At 39.0% G+C, this 14,949-nt stretch overlaps 1 long non-coding RNA gene across 1 annotated transcript; it reads left to right on the top strand.

Annotated features, from left to right (window-relative positions):
• The first annotated feature begins 224 nt into the window (after positions 1-224).
• LOC112954470 lies at positions 225-14,239 on the top strand. The gene is made up of 3 exons (XR_003250720.1): positions 225-361; positions 500-573; positions 13,528-14,239. It is a non-coding gene; the product is annotated as an uncharacterized LOC112954470 (long non-coding RNA).
• The last annotated feature ends 710 nt before the right edge of the window (positions 14,240-14,949 follow it).

Raw genomic sequence — 14,949 nt, 5'->3', positions numbered from 1 at the left:
CCTGATTATCTGGGGTCTGAGGATGTTATCAAGCTTATTCAGCCTTCTAAGAAACTTCTCAAGGATGAGCTTAACACTGCTTCTAGTCCCCTTGTCCTCTGCCCTGGCTTTCAGCTTTCACCTGTGTTGTTCTCCTGATTGCCACCTGCCTCCTTTCAGGTGGGGTGTTATAAAGAACTACTCGGAGGCAGTAGGGTGGATGGTGATCTGGTGATACTAGTTAGTGGTTAGGTAGATGAGCAAGCAGTAAATACTGATTAGCATAGCTAGCCAAAACTAGTCTCCTCACAACTGTCCAGAGGACTACAAAGGCACTGAGGTGATCGGTCTTCTGAGAAAGAAAAGAAAAGCTTATTTCTGGGTGAGGGTCATGAGCTGTATGCTCTGCTAGTGCTCCTCCAAGATGTGTGCTACAGACAACAGAGATACAGAACTATGTTCATCTCTGTAATCCAGTGGTTTCCCCAGTTTGTCAGTCTGAAGTTTGACTTCTGTTCAGTTCTAGTATGAAGATAAGTCAGAAAATACCAGGCAATGGATCCTGCTCTGTTCATGGAAGGAAGCATCGCCAAGGTAAGGATCTTATTACACAAATCTACTCTATTAGGGGAGGACTGACATAAAGGGATACTATAGAATATGTAGAGTGATAGAACAAAATACAGCCCAGCATAAAGTTTGGTCTTTACCATTAACCGTCSTATTAATGATTAGGAGGTTAAAAACACTCTGGCTGTATTTTGGGAGGAGTTTCTTGGTTGTACCTATTCAAATCAAAAGCTTTTGCCAAACTTGTTAGAAGAAAATGTATGAAAAAGAAATTTTATCTTTGAGCAAGTGTCTCATTTGCATTTATTCTAAGAACCTGGATAATGGTAAGTTGCTTCTGTGTCACATTTCATGTTTTCTAGCTGTGGAATCATGTGGTTCATAAATCTAGATCAGAACATCTTTCTCAGTCTCGAGATTAACAATTTTATCTTGGGCAGGGAGTCTCTTCAAAGTTTTTTTTTTTTTTAATTCAAATTTTATTACTATCTAAATTAATTAAATCTCCAGAAGAAAAGAATAACACATTTGGAGAACTAGAAGAAAGCTTTTAATTTCAGTTCCTGTGTGTTTGTTTGTTTTCTGTAATAACATCTGGCACCATATGTTAAAATATTTACTCTTCTTAGTTAGTCAAGAATTATGTTTTATAATTAACTTTCAGACTTTAAACTCACAAAACTGAAGGAAATGAATAATGAGCTTTCCTCAATGTATCCTGGTCTCTCCAAAACTTCAAGCACATACTTAAGTCCTGGTCTGCATCACTTGCTGCATGGCTAGTTCAAGTTTTTCTCTCTATTGGGCTTGTAAGCAGTGTCAAGCCTAACATGTTTATCTGGCTCTCRTAAGAATCTTGCCTATATAAACCTGACAATGTAACACCAGTATGAGTTAGAAAACCTAAACCAAGATTTGCAATGAGATCTAGAAATCTAGATACATAAACTCTAATGAAATTTAGTATGCTCTTGAAATCATTTACTGTTTTGAAAAGTCCCATCCTTTATCACTGTTCTTGTCCTCTGTCTATAATTGTGTAACAATACCCACCTCACAGCTGCATTGGGAAGACTGGTATTTTTAAATGTATCTCTTTGAGCTGCTTTTTTTTTTTTTCTAATGAAAACCAGTGGATCTGTAGCATTAGCTCCATAAGAAGAAGAGGAAAACCAGCTGAGATAGGCTGAAAAGTAGGCTACATCTTGATTGAAATCCAGTGAAGCAGGGCTTGGTGTTCTACCTGGTATCATCTAGGCTARGTCCCAATATTCCTTCATGATTTTTACTGTTCTTATGTTTTTGATAGGCATGGGACCAACCCATACTACATCCGCATAGGAAGGATGTRGGGTATGGATGGGAGAAAAATAGAAGAAGAGTTAGAGTGGAGCATTAAAAGATGTTTGTGGGAAGTTTGCATGGCACTTAATTCAGAACAGCTGTCTCCTTTCTTTCATATCATTAAAAACACTCACATTTTCAAACATGTATGCATTTTGTCTTGAGTAATCTCTCTGGCTGCTACAGATGCACAGTAAGCACAGGATGACATGTCAGACTTCAGTCATTTGATTCGAGAAGATACCTAGGAGTTTCAGGAGCTTTTTCTCTGGTGGGAAGCTAACAAGCACAACTGTTACCTTGGTCTCCTTTACATTGCATAACTTAGAACGATTTCATCCAGTCGCTGAAAGTAGGAGCATATTGAGAACAGACACTATTACACAACTGTTCTTTGTGCAAGAATGGAACTGGACGGTGGAGGAGGCTGTAACAATTGTAATAGCAGTAATTTTCAGTATGAATGAGTAGTCACCAATCTTTGGGAAAGTGTAAAGCTAAACCACGTACATGGCTTTGTCACYGATGGCTCAGAAGAGGCAAAGATTYCACCTTTGTTAACCTGTGGCATGAGGTGTTGCWTTTTTTTTCTCCTTTAGAGATGCCAAGAAGCCCTTCTAAGCAAAGGCTTAAGCTTGAGATTGTCTAGGCTAGGGCAATGAGGGAAAACAAAACTAGTTCCTCTCGCCACAGGCTTTGGGTACCATTCCTATCTCTCCACGCAAATACCAGCACCAAATAGTAGTCAATACATTTCTCAGCAAGCGTTTTTGAGTCTAGAATCATACAGGAACTCCTTAAAGGACAGAAATGTTATCTTTTCTGYAAGTTCACTCTTCAGGAAGAATTTCTACACATTATGTTGTACAAATATCTAATAAATACAGTCCTCCTCGCTAGTTGTCAGGTAGTTCAGTCTTATGGGGAAGCCTTTGGAGAACAGTACATGTTCACAAATCTACTGTAGGCTGAGGCAAAAGAGCTGCAGGAGGCCAAGTCTTCCCTAATGTCAATCTGTCTTCATCATCCCTAATATGACTGGCACTTCTGACAACACAGCCCTTGGACTAAACAGATTGTATGATGAATTTCTCAGTTGAAATTCTCTAAGCTGTCAGTGTATGTGCTCATTATGGATGTCAAGAACAACAACAAATCAGAAGAGTGATTTTAGGTAACTAATGCAATTAATTTTCCACATGGTAGGCAATTTCTGTGGCAGTTGCTCTTAACGTTTCTCTTACATGTAATACAGATGAATATTCTTTGCTTGCATTTCTTCTTGTTGGAAAGAGAGAAAAAGATATTTTTAGCAAATCCCCTGAATAAGAAACCTAAAAAGCATATGATATTTGGGCACTAAGAGATGCTTCAAACATTATGTAACTAAGTACATTCACATACAGAGCATAGTTGTCTTATAATTGATCCAAAATCTTCCTTTCTGTTGTGTTAATGTAACTTTAAAAATGTATTTCTCAGGACATTTATAACTATGAAGACACCACCATGGCTCAAATGTTACTACACTTTCAGTGACAACACTGTGAACTTGTCAAGATGAAAATGTGTCAGGGAACAGATTTATCTATGCTTCATAGCTGCCCACTATAGCTGCTGCATAGCTGCTCTTTTCCCAGATTAACTTTAACATGAAAGCAGCCTTTCAACATTGTTTGTCAAGTATTTGCTGCAGATATCCACTGGTCTCCAGGGCTGGAAGATTTATCCCCAAAGTGTTTTTCCCAGCTAACGAAAGAAAAAAATATTCATCTAGAAGAGAGTGATTTGTGACCACCAAAAGAAGGCTTGACCGTAACATTAGTATCAAGTGACTTTTTCCACTTAAAAATCAAGCAGTTTCCCACAAATATTTAGTGATGGTTACTGTGACTGTCCATGAACAATGGACATGGCCATGTAGTGTTTTTCTTTAGAATCAAAATGGTCAATAATATTGTACAAAGATAGGGATTTTAGACTCTTGTATAACCAAGGGATTACATTGTCATAGATGGCAAAATAGTCATAAAAGTTCTAACAAGTCTTAAGTTGTATATATTTTCATATATGCACATTCAAACAAATACTTTGTAATATTTCAGTGCTTTAATAGAATAAGTAACTTAAGCTACAGCMGACAGTTTTTCATGGTGCTGCAAATGTGAAAGTAAGTGGAAAAGGAAGAGTAGATATGTACTGAGATAATAAACTCTTTGGATTGAAGTTGCTATTTCATTGTAGCTATAGTCTTTTAAACACCTGAAGAACAAATATTATTTCTATTTCCTGAGGATAGAGGGATGATAGAACACAATTTCAACTGCACAGCTAAGTATTAATCACTCCTTGTCACTTTCTTAAGGTTATTTCTATGGAATTGTTCATGGATCTGGTTTCTGTAGTAAACACCTGTTTAGCGTTCTTGACTGTTCCAAAGTTTACAAGGGTTTAATTTGAATTTGTCCTAAAGTTTCCATCAAAAATTGCTCTAGAAAATAGGAAAAGTGATGTATTTTCCTCATACCAGTGCTTTGGAAAGAATAGACTGCTTCTCCTTACACTGTAGAATAAATGTTTTTCTTGCATTTAGTATAAAATCAATACAAGCCTCATTCAAATGCCATTAAAGTCAATGAAGAGACGTTCTTCAAACTAATGGTCTCTGGATCAAGATGATGTTGCACACTTGAATGAACTCTCTGTATTTGTCTTTGGTTAATATATTTGTCACTATATTTCCTTTTGGAATAAATGCAGGCCCAGTATTTGTTTAATAATTTTTAGCATTAAGTTACCTGACTGCATTTCTTGGAGTGAACAACATCAGCAGCCTTTCTCAAGTGATTACACAGCGTCTAAATATTCTGTAAACTGTGGGCTGAGCAGTGGTTAAGTGCAAAGTGGTTCATTTATTTTGGTACTTACAGAGTGCTTTCTGCTTAAGAGACAAGGCAGAACAGTACGCAGACAAGCATGCTGCCATATTGCTACAGAAATTAAACATTTCAGAGTAATCATGATAAAGCACTGGAAAACACTTTTCAGTTCTTTAAGTGTTTTCTTTCCTCTCTATTGCATAAAATACAGTAGAATATCTTGTACTATTTCTGTATGCACGGATATTTCTTCTCTAGAAGACAGCCATTGTTTTAGACAAGTATTGATTTTTTTTTTTTTTTTTTTTTCAGGCATCTGTTTTGTTAGTATTTGAGTCTTGGGCATTTTTCTTTTGTCATATGTTCATTCAGCAGTAAAGTGATGATTTAGTTTCAAAGCAGCATATGCCTGAGTTTATGGTGTTTCCCGAACTTCTTTGGCTAGTGTTAACAGACGTTTTTGTTGTTTGCATCCAGTTTATTTGTTTGATTCCTAGTGGATTATCTGATTTGAATAGGACAGCAAACTGTGGTGTAGAATCTTATCTCCATACCAAATTCCAGATTCCCATTATAGCTTTTTCTGTAATTTTGTCGCACCATAAACATATGTGAATTTTTGGTGGATTGCTGTTAGCTCTGCAACAAGCTGTCCTAAAATGATAAAACTATGATAAAACTAATTTTTCATTATTTTGATAATAATATGAAAGTCTCTTCTGCAGACGTCTGAATACATGAGTTATTTGGCTTCCCGGTCCATGCCTAACAAAGCCTTTTCAGCTTATTAAAAAAGCAATGTGAACTGCAATGACAGTCTTAAGTGAAGGKTTTTTTTCCCTGTGTTTCCTTATTAATATGAAATATAAGGGGTCAGTTGTGATTTCATTCTTGCTGAGATAAGTTGCAAACAGCTCTAGAGACTTTGGAGAATTTTTCATGGTGTAAATGAAACCAGTCTGGCTCCACAGATAGCAAAAAATTCAAATAATGTATTTTGCCAAAAGCTTTCAACCAAGAGTGACATCCAATTGTAACCGAACCAGCTTTATGTAAATGGTAAAGTTTATGTTTGCTAAATAGCTTATCCTCAAGCAGAATTTAAAGTGAACTGTCTAGCTGCAAGGTACTGCTCAAATCCCAGCAGACAGGGCTTTCTATTTGTATTCAAGGAAAGAAATTACAGCTGTTCTATCTTGGAAAATGGAGCCTTTATGATGACGGTATAGATTAAGTGTTGGTTGAAAAATTAGAGAGCTGAGAAGCCTTCCTTAATTGCACGACAAAGATTAATAAGTGTCAGTCAATCACACATCTACCAGTGATACCTATTTAATCACTTTCAAGTCAGAAGAAATAAGTAGAGGAGAACATCAGCTAGAACTTTTTAAAGAACTGTCTTGAGACAGCCTTTTCCCATTTTGTCGTCTTCTGTTTGTAGTCTGTGGGCTGCACACTGAGAAATAATAAAAAAAAAAAAAAAAAAAAGCACTTTAGTCATAGCTCAAGCTGTCTTAAAATACTGCTCCTAACTGTAGGCCTGTTTCAGAGAAAAGCTTCACAGCACCTTCAAGGGGTGACAAACTTCCAAAGAACAGCCCTGGTGTGACTGAGGGAGATGGACAGATGTTTGTTTTGTTGATGTTTGGCAACTCCCGAATTTCTGAGCCATTTTCCTGCCTTGTCCCCAGTCCTTTGCCAACCATCCCATTGCTCTGTGGAAAACCTAACTCCAGAAAGGAGAAGTTTGCCAGGCTGACAGCCCTCAGAGATGAATTGGGATGACAAGTTTCCCCCCAAAAAGTAAAAGATTTAGTGCTTTGAAGTGCACTCYGAGGCCTCAGTGTTGGCTCTCAGGAGGCTGAGGAGGGCAACCAGGCCAGGGCCACTGGCCACCAGCAGCTCTGCGGGCACCATGACTACTCTGTCCTGCAGACTCCCCCAACAGCCATTTCAGCTCATTCTCCCCAAAACCAGGAGCCGGTGTGAAGGGGAACTTCCTTTCTTTTCTCTTATTCATCGAATATATGACATTAGAAAGTGTCTTCTACTTGTGTGAGGTGACCTAGGTGAAAAGGCTCGGGCCAGCACTCTCTTCTCCGGGTCAAAATAGTGCCTGGGAGTGAACAGCAAAGGGCTGAGGGCGACYAGCCACACTTCTTAATCCCAGCAGCACAAAACTGCTGGCTTCTGCAGCTGCTCTCTACCATATCTTCACTTAAATAGCTCATTCCTTAAAACCTGCATCACTTTTGCTTAAAAAATCAATTAAAAATTCAACCTTCTCCATRTGGGAAATCTGAAGCAGACGAGTTACTGGCAGAGGGAGAAGAGGGAAAAAAGAGCTCACGGGACCTCAAGAAAATTTGAGGTGAACTTGTATTAGCTGCGGATGTGTACACAGCCTTGTATTTTTAAGYAAACAGACTTGATTTATACATGTGAAAATACAAGGCTTGCACTTTATTGCTCCTGCTGAGGAACTGCACAGCAGGGAATTAGGACACAGACAAGGCAACTGGCCTTTCTTTTGCTTGTGCTCTGGCATGCTGTATTAAAGGTTTTAGGTTTATTAAGAGGTGATTGTGCCCTCTGCCATCTCCTTTTTACATCTGAATTAAATGTGTGGTGTGTTTATACAAGGCCACTGAGAATACAGTCCCAGTAGTACTTGGCTGATAACACTGGTTTAGTTCATCTGCCCTGTGATACTCCAAATGCTAAACAGATTTGGAGAGAGAAAAGTGACTTTCTGCTATTTCTTCAGCATGTCTGTCTTGAGGTAGCCATAATTCCCTCTTTTCTTGCTCTCTTCGGTTAACTATTTACAGCCTATGATGTGGAAGTAGTTTAGGTAGGAGCAGGTGAAGCACAGAAAGCCAAAAGAGTTTGATTTTGTTATCTTTGCTTTCTCTTCCTAAAGATTTATGCAGTCCTACATGCAAAACCCTGGAGCCCTTCCTTTCCAAGAACCAGCTTTGTAGAATATAAGTTTCAGATACTGAACTGCTTTTATAAATAAATTCAATGAAAAGATGCATTCATCACTACAAACATGCTGATTAGAAAGCCCAATATAAACAGCAGAGAGTGGGAAGAAGGAATATATCTCAGAGCGGCTTGGTATGTAGGCTTTCCAATGACAGGCTCTTGCTGGTTATTTGACAGAAGCCATCAGCAGGCACTCTTGGAGGGGAATGTTTAATGTAGGACTCATTTTAGTACTTGATTCACTAGCAATTATTCCTGCAGCATTAGCAGTGAAATGACATTCCTGCACTCTGTGTTCCGCTGTGTTCAGGGACTATACCTGGGTCATATGATACTAAAAAGGAGTTAAGGAAGCTGTGAAATAAGAGAAACCAGCAAATTACATGCAATAAAAACTCATTTGCAATCTGGTATTTCTGAGACAGACGTCTCTCTTGTCCACTTCTGTGGATACTCTTACAGGTATTTATCAGTCTTCTTCACTTTCATATTTGAATTTTGATTCATTTTATGCCTGAAAATGAGCCTAAACAGGAGTCTTGATGAGCAAAAACTGAACTGCCCCCCAAAAAAAAAATTGCCGTCGGCATCATACTGATGAAACTGTGATACTGTGAGCGTATGTAACTGCATTATTTTCCTTAAAAACAAGATAATTATATTGAGTTAAACTCTTCTATATGAATTTATCCTCACAAAATAGAAGACAAAATCTATATTAAAAAAAAAAGCCACTAAAATGGTTACAGAATCTCTCTTCACTATATGGATAAAAAGTAGAGGGTGTAAAAACTTGTTGGAAGTGTCATAAGAAAAAAGAGTAGTTTTGGCTAACCTGGGACTACAAACGATATGAACTGAGAATAGTCTGCCTTTGAAATCACTTAGTGTCAGCTGGCAAGATGGKAAGAATGGCTGGATTTTCTAATTAGTTTTGAGTCAGTTCCTTCACTGTTAAGCAACATCTGCTTTAGGTTCCTTTGCACATAATCAGCAGGTTAGACTTCTCTAAACTAGCAAAACTGGGCACCAGTTTGGGATTTTGGAGGTTGCCATGGTTTCTGTATTTTTATCTTCTCAGTAAGTCATTAAGATTTCATTGCCATTTTTAGTGTGATTGTATCTGCACAGTAGGACCTGCTTGCTCTTATAAGTCAGTGGTCTAGCACACACATAATATTGCAGCCCAGAACAAATCTGGTACTCTAAAGGGAAAATAATGACAATTCTGAGTCAAAGCAATGTATTTCTTAAAGAACCCATGAGTCAACATGCAAATTATTAAGGATTTATAATGTAAGAGAAATGTGGAGTGTTCGGTGAACTTTTCAAAGCAAGAGTTTGAAGAGGGAAAACCACTGAAAAAAAATATTCCAATTAGCAAAGCCATTTGCCAGAAACAGAAGGTGACTCAGAGAAAAATGTCCGTGGGTTCAGCATTGAGGTAGCCTCTCTCTTTGGATAAATACAGCTTAACCTTCTGAAGTCTGTTGTTGCGTATCCAGAGAGAACACCTTTACTGAAACACCTCTCTGAGTTCCAGATATTCCAAAAACAACCAGATTTTATTGTTATGGCATGAAACTAAAATCTATTTTATGTGTTCATTGTTCTCTCCAATGAAAGCCAGCTCTAGACAACTCCTATAAAGTCTGGAATTAATTGCATAGTCTGTCCAGGCACAAGTTGTGATTTATCTGCTTGGGTGAAGTTTTGCTTATTCCATTAAAAAAAAAAAAAAAAAAAAAAAAAACTTGCAGAGCGAAAAATCCAAGCTGCTTCTCAGCTTGCAGAGGAGACAGGCAGGAAACTTGGGTTTCATGGAGAAGGCAGTGTGAAGGCAAGCAGGCAGGAACTGTGACCGCTGAAAGTGAGCGGTTCCTCTTCAGCTCTGCAGTGCTGCCTTGCCTGTAGTCACAGAGCTGTGCTGACCAGGACGGAAGATTTGCTTGGGCCCCTATAAACAACATTTTGCTTTCAGCTCTCTGTGCTAGCAACTATTGCTATCTGTCGAGATAGTCTCCTCGTTTCATGCATCTTCTGTTACTTAGAGGTTTCAGTTAGTCAAGGAGGAGAACTCATATTGGAGGGAACTCCCAAAAGGAGTTGAGAGAGCTGTGATAAAGGCAGAGTATTTAGAAAAATAGGGGAAATAGGGAGGAAATGGTCAAGTCCTATTAAYTGCACTGGGAAGCTGACCCTCTCTGGCTACAGCCCTGGACACCAATAATTTCTCTGTGGGGAGAAGGACAAATTCTGGAGCAGGGGAATCATAACCAAACACATGCATCTACTCTGGGATGTACTGGCACCTTGAATCCAGATTTGTGCCTTTATTCAAATTTAGTGTAATCTAAGAGTTTTTTTTAACATACCTTCATCAGTTCTCTATTCAAACAAGATATATAACTAGGGGTCGAATATCATATCTTTGTAAGTCAGACATCTGTTCTGGAATATTTAGGTGTAATTCTGTAATGACCGTTACATTTATGGCTTTTGTTGCCTCCAGAAGTCTATTTATTCAACAGTTAAGCCAGTTTATTTAGTTCTTGAACATTCTATATGCATTACACTTATTGCAGTTATAAGATATTACAGTCTACGTCTTCAAATGAACAAAACAGAGCCTCGTATCCTCCAGACATGCAAACCATCCTTTCAAGTTGCAGTTCCACGTGCTTTGGAATCTTATTGCTTTCGACCTAGTATGTTTATCAGTCAGGAAAGAGGATACAGGGTTTTTTAAAATATTTGTTAAATGACGATAAAGCTATAATGCAAAGCTTATATTGACACTGTCCCCAGAGAGCCCCACTCCACTGGGAGTTCTCGTGTGAGCGAGCTCCACAAGCAGTGGCCTGGTGCCAGAAAGGCCACGTTCGCCRCTTCTGCAGGCTCATGTGTTTTGTTGACTGATCCCTCATTCCTGTAGAGTGCACTTATCATGTTAAATCAACATCTCGCAGAGAAAGGAGGTCTCTGAGTTAAATAAGGTCCCGATGAACTGAATGCATTAAAAATGCAAGAGCTGGAGCTTTAGGCTTGTCTGACGTTCCAAAAGGGAAGCAAATGTCGCAACTCAGAGCTTGGGATGAAATGATCAGACTTTTTGTCCAAGGCCGAGGGCTTTTGTGTTTTTATTTTTCAGGACCTTTCACTTCCTCCTCAGTGTACAGTGTTTTGTACTTAGTGAGTTAAGTGAGTATAAATACATGAGCTACAAAGCTATCTTTTGTTGGAGGGGAGGGGAAGAAGAATTTCAAAGACGTGTTTTAATGAAGGGTCTATGAGAATATCACTGCAGAACTCAGAAACATGAGTAGATTTCTTCCATCACAATGAAAGCGTTACATAGGAAACCACTCATTTTCTATTTTTCCCATAAATCGAAGTAAGATTTTACTTCAGAGAGCCTTTTTCCTTCAGGCCTTGATCTCTCCAAGGTTACAGGTTCTCAAGTGAAACAGTTTGCCRTGGCTACAGAAGATGTTTACTGCTAGATATCTTCCATATGCGAGGGAGATTTAACTTCATGCTATGCCAYCAGCTGCTCAAGGGGCTGCAGATGCTTATTATTTAGGAGAGAACATGTACCAAACTGCAGATACCAGTGTTCTGGAGGCATGTACCTTAAATCAGCAGACAGACCAGTAGTATATACATACATATATAATGGGCTTCATATTGCCATTGCTGTTCCCTCAAAACCTAAGATATTGTGGGGGGAGAAAAAAAGATTTGAGCACAGTGAGATTCCTGGTCTTTGGGCTGAAATAGGCAGGAAAAGGACAAGTACAATCATCTAGCACAGAATGGAATAAAGTATTGGTTGACTCATGACACATTATTACCATACTAYCCACTGTCCTTCTTCTAGCAGAAAGAAAGAAAACAGAATTACAATTCGTGGTAAAATTGATGCATTTCAGTGTGAAGTAGATATGTACACTTCTTTCTAAATCATCTTATAAAGCTTTCACCCTCTGAAAAGGGAGCTGACAGGAAGGATCAAGATTATTTCTTGGTAGTGCATTTCTCCTGTCTGCTTTACTGAACAGCATGGTTGTCAATGTTAACAACATTCACACATACTCATCCAGGAAGAGGAGTGTCGGTAGGCTACTGAAGGTGCCATTTCATAAAGGTTTCATAAGAAATAAAAGGGTTGTTGCTGTCTTTCATTGTTCTAAGCAAACCTCCCATTAAATCTGCTGAACCTGATCGCTAGATTTCCCAGCAGGTTTCCATTATGGTGTCAAGGGAGGTTGCATATTTGGAGAAAGCCAGCAGAGGTATCTAAATGTCAGCAAAAAGAGCTGGATTTGCACAGTGATAGAGCAGTGCCTGGATACTGTTGCTCTTCACAACATTGGCACGAGGCTCATAGGACAGAGCTGAGGCTCAGTGCGTGCCAGGATCCCGGGCTGCAAAACATACCCATGGCAAAATCCACTGGATGTGTAGCTAGGATACAAGTGACCCTGTTGAGCAGCAGAGCAAATTCATCTCTGCTCTGTAACACTGCCAGAATGGGCAAAAGTGTAGCTGCRATAGTGTGATGCATCTGCATTAACACCTGAATCGAATTTAACTGGAGCCCCCAGTGCATGGTGGCACTCAAGGACAGCCAAGGTTATTTGTTTCTTCACTGGTCACTTCCTGACTTAACATATTTGAACTCGAGTGTAGCTTCATTTTTGAAATTGCTAGTTGTGTGGTTGGAAGATAATTTGGGTTAATGTTGTTTAACCTAAAATACTGTCACACATATGGTGATGACCTTATTTCTGTCTTTCTGTAATAATGCAACGAAGCCACCACCAATATTTTTCAGGTTTACACTGAAGCAGATACAGTGTTACTGTAACTTCCCAGAGATCTTGGGAACTGATGGTAATTTAATGGCATCTATAGAGGGCTTAATAAGGGCTATTTTATTTAAATTTGCATAACCATGCTTTTAACGAGCAGTACATGACACACAAGTAACATAATGAAGGAACAAAATAAACCTAAACCATGGCAAGGCAAAGAAAAAAAAAAACTGAGGCTCTGTCCTTGTTAAAATTAAACATTAAGTTCTTGTAAGCATCATCTAATAGTGGAATCAGAGGGAAGAAATTAGATGATGATTGGGAAATTAGAGATGAAGGATGCCATGTAAATAGTTGCAGTATCTAAAAGTTAAAAATGATTATCAATGTTACCAGTTCTATATGCCTATCAAAGTGTTTTTAATAAGTGACTTCTCCAAGTGGGGAAATAATAACGTAAAAGTGAATGTGCATAATTCTAAGCGAAGGTCATCATTAGCTAAATTTTCAAACAGTTTTAAGGGAGTTTAGAAGAACACACAAGGTTAGTATGTCACAGCCATTGTGATAAATGGATCTTTGCAAACTTGCAACAGGATTATTGCAACATCCCACTGCTGGCACTTCTACATTCAGAAGCAGCCCAGGGCCAAATAAATGATAGGCAGTGACTTAGCCTTGACATTTTCTTTTCATTTTGTAATAATGACATGTGAGAATGTTTCCATTGTAGCATTTAAGTCAACTGAAGAGCACATTTCAAATGTCTGATGACATTTTTTCTTTTTTTTTTCTTTAAGAAAGCTCAGTTTTTTTTTTTTTTTAAGAGCAGCTTTTCCTGAAAAACACTAGCAGTCATGAAGCAGAAATCAGGAAGACTGACAGCAGTTCAGGAATGAAATGTAGGATTTCAGCTTCCCTTGTCACTTGTCTGTTTGCCATTTCAGGACTGAGTCCTTGTTAAAAGAATGACACAAGCTGCCTTGTTTTTGATCCATGCTCCTGTAAACAAGACACATTTACAGTGCCATTAAAAAGAAATATTTGCAGGCATGTGGGAAATCTTTCACTGACATGGTCCCATCTGAAAGGGCATTGTGTCTGGATAATGGAATTGCTCTGGTTGGAAGAGACCTTTAGGATCATCAAGTTCAAGATCATCCCATTACCTCAGGGTGTAAGAAGGGAAGATGTGCTCTGGACAGTGGCGAAAACCTCAGTTTGTGGAATTTCCAGATCCCTTAGTCTATGTATGTCCAGCAGTACTCCAGTTTGATAGCACTTGTGAAAGACAACATAGAACAAACCGCCTAGAGCTTATAAGAGAATGTACAAACACCAGGAGGGACAAAGCCTTGAACACCCATGTGCTGCAGTGAACCTCAGCCCATCTGAGCACGCGGTATCTCCTTCACCCCTTGTCACCGTGCAGATCTAGTCTTCAGCTGCTGTAGCCCGTCTTAGACCAACCTTCATGATGACCAGCATGACCCTGACTTTATCCCCACTTGTATTGCCCTGGTGCGTGTTGAGGTGGGCCATGTCCTTTATGATATCTTGAATACCCAGACCTGGAGAAATTTCCTTAAGATTCAGTTTCAGGTCTCATTCATACTTTAGTGTAGTTCAAAGAAGACTAAATGTTGCCTGATRTGCTCTCTTTTGAACTCGCTGTTGGAATCTCTGCTGCCAGAACTTGAGTTTGAGCTTCTTTGTAACCTAAGGATTTAATTAAATGCTCCCAAAGATGTGTCATGATTCCAGAAAAGTCGTCCTTACACAGTGGCTTTCTGTACCTTTGAGAGTGACTTGCTGCATAGAGGGCTTAAAATGGCAGTTAAGAATAAAGAATAAGAGGATGAAATAAGGCATAATTGTCCTAAATCACTTGTCTAGAGTCTCCTCCTAAAGGGAGGAGAGAGTAAACAGCAGTAAAACCACTGATTTAAAGTGTATAGTTTATCACCGTAGGGAAAACGTTAGCTAGAACAGGCAGGGCAATAAAAGTAGCTCTACATCATCCCTGGCTTGATTTTTATGAAGGCAGAACTTACTATCAGCTCTGCTGGGCTCATTGTCATTTTATTTTTTTTTTATCTAGAGAAAGTGTCAAGTCTAAGGAGGGTGAAACAAAGGTAGAACCACCTGGAGACCACTCAGCTGCTTATATACCCTGTAGGCATTGTCATCCACTTCCATCAGTTTGACACCTGGCTGACAGACAACCTGTGTGTACCTGCAGTTGCCTGTTTGAACATGTACTAACTGAAGGAGGAGGCTGGTTTTTGATCTCAAACTTTTGGACTCTCCAGAGAGCTCTGAGAGGATCGTATTGTTTGTCAGAAGGAAACAACTGTTGTTTTTCTGGG

Source organism: Nothoprocta perdicaria, unplaced genomic scaffold, assembly GCF_003342845.1.
Source record: "Nothoprocta perdicaria isolate Ctin4 unplaced genomic scaffold, notPer1 scaffold_5, whole genome shotgun sequence".
NCBI classification, from domain to species: Eukaryota; Metazoa; Chordata; class Aves; order Tinamiformes; family Tinamidae; genus Nothoprocta; species Nothoprocta perdicaria.
Note: the sequence above shows the minus strand (reverse complement) of the source record. Positions and strands in the feature narration are given on the sequence as shown.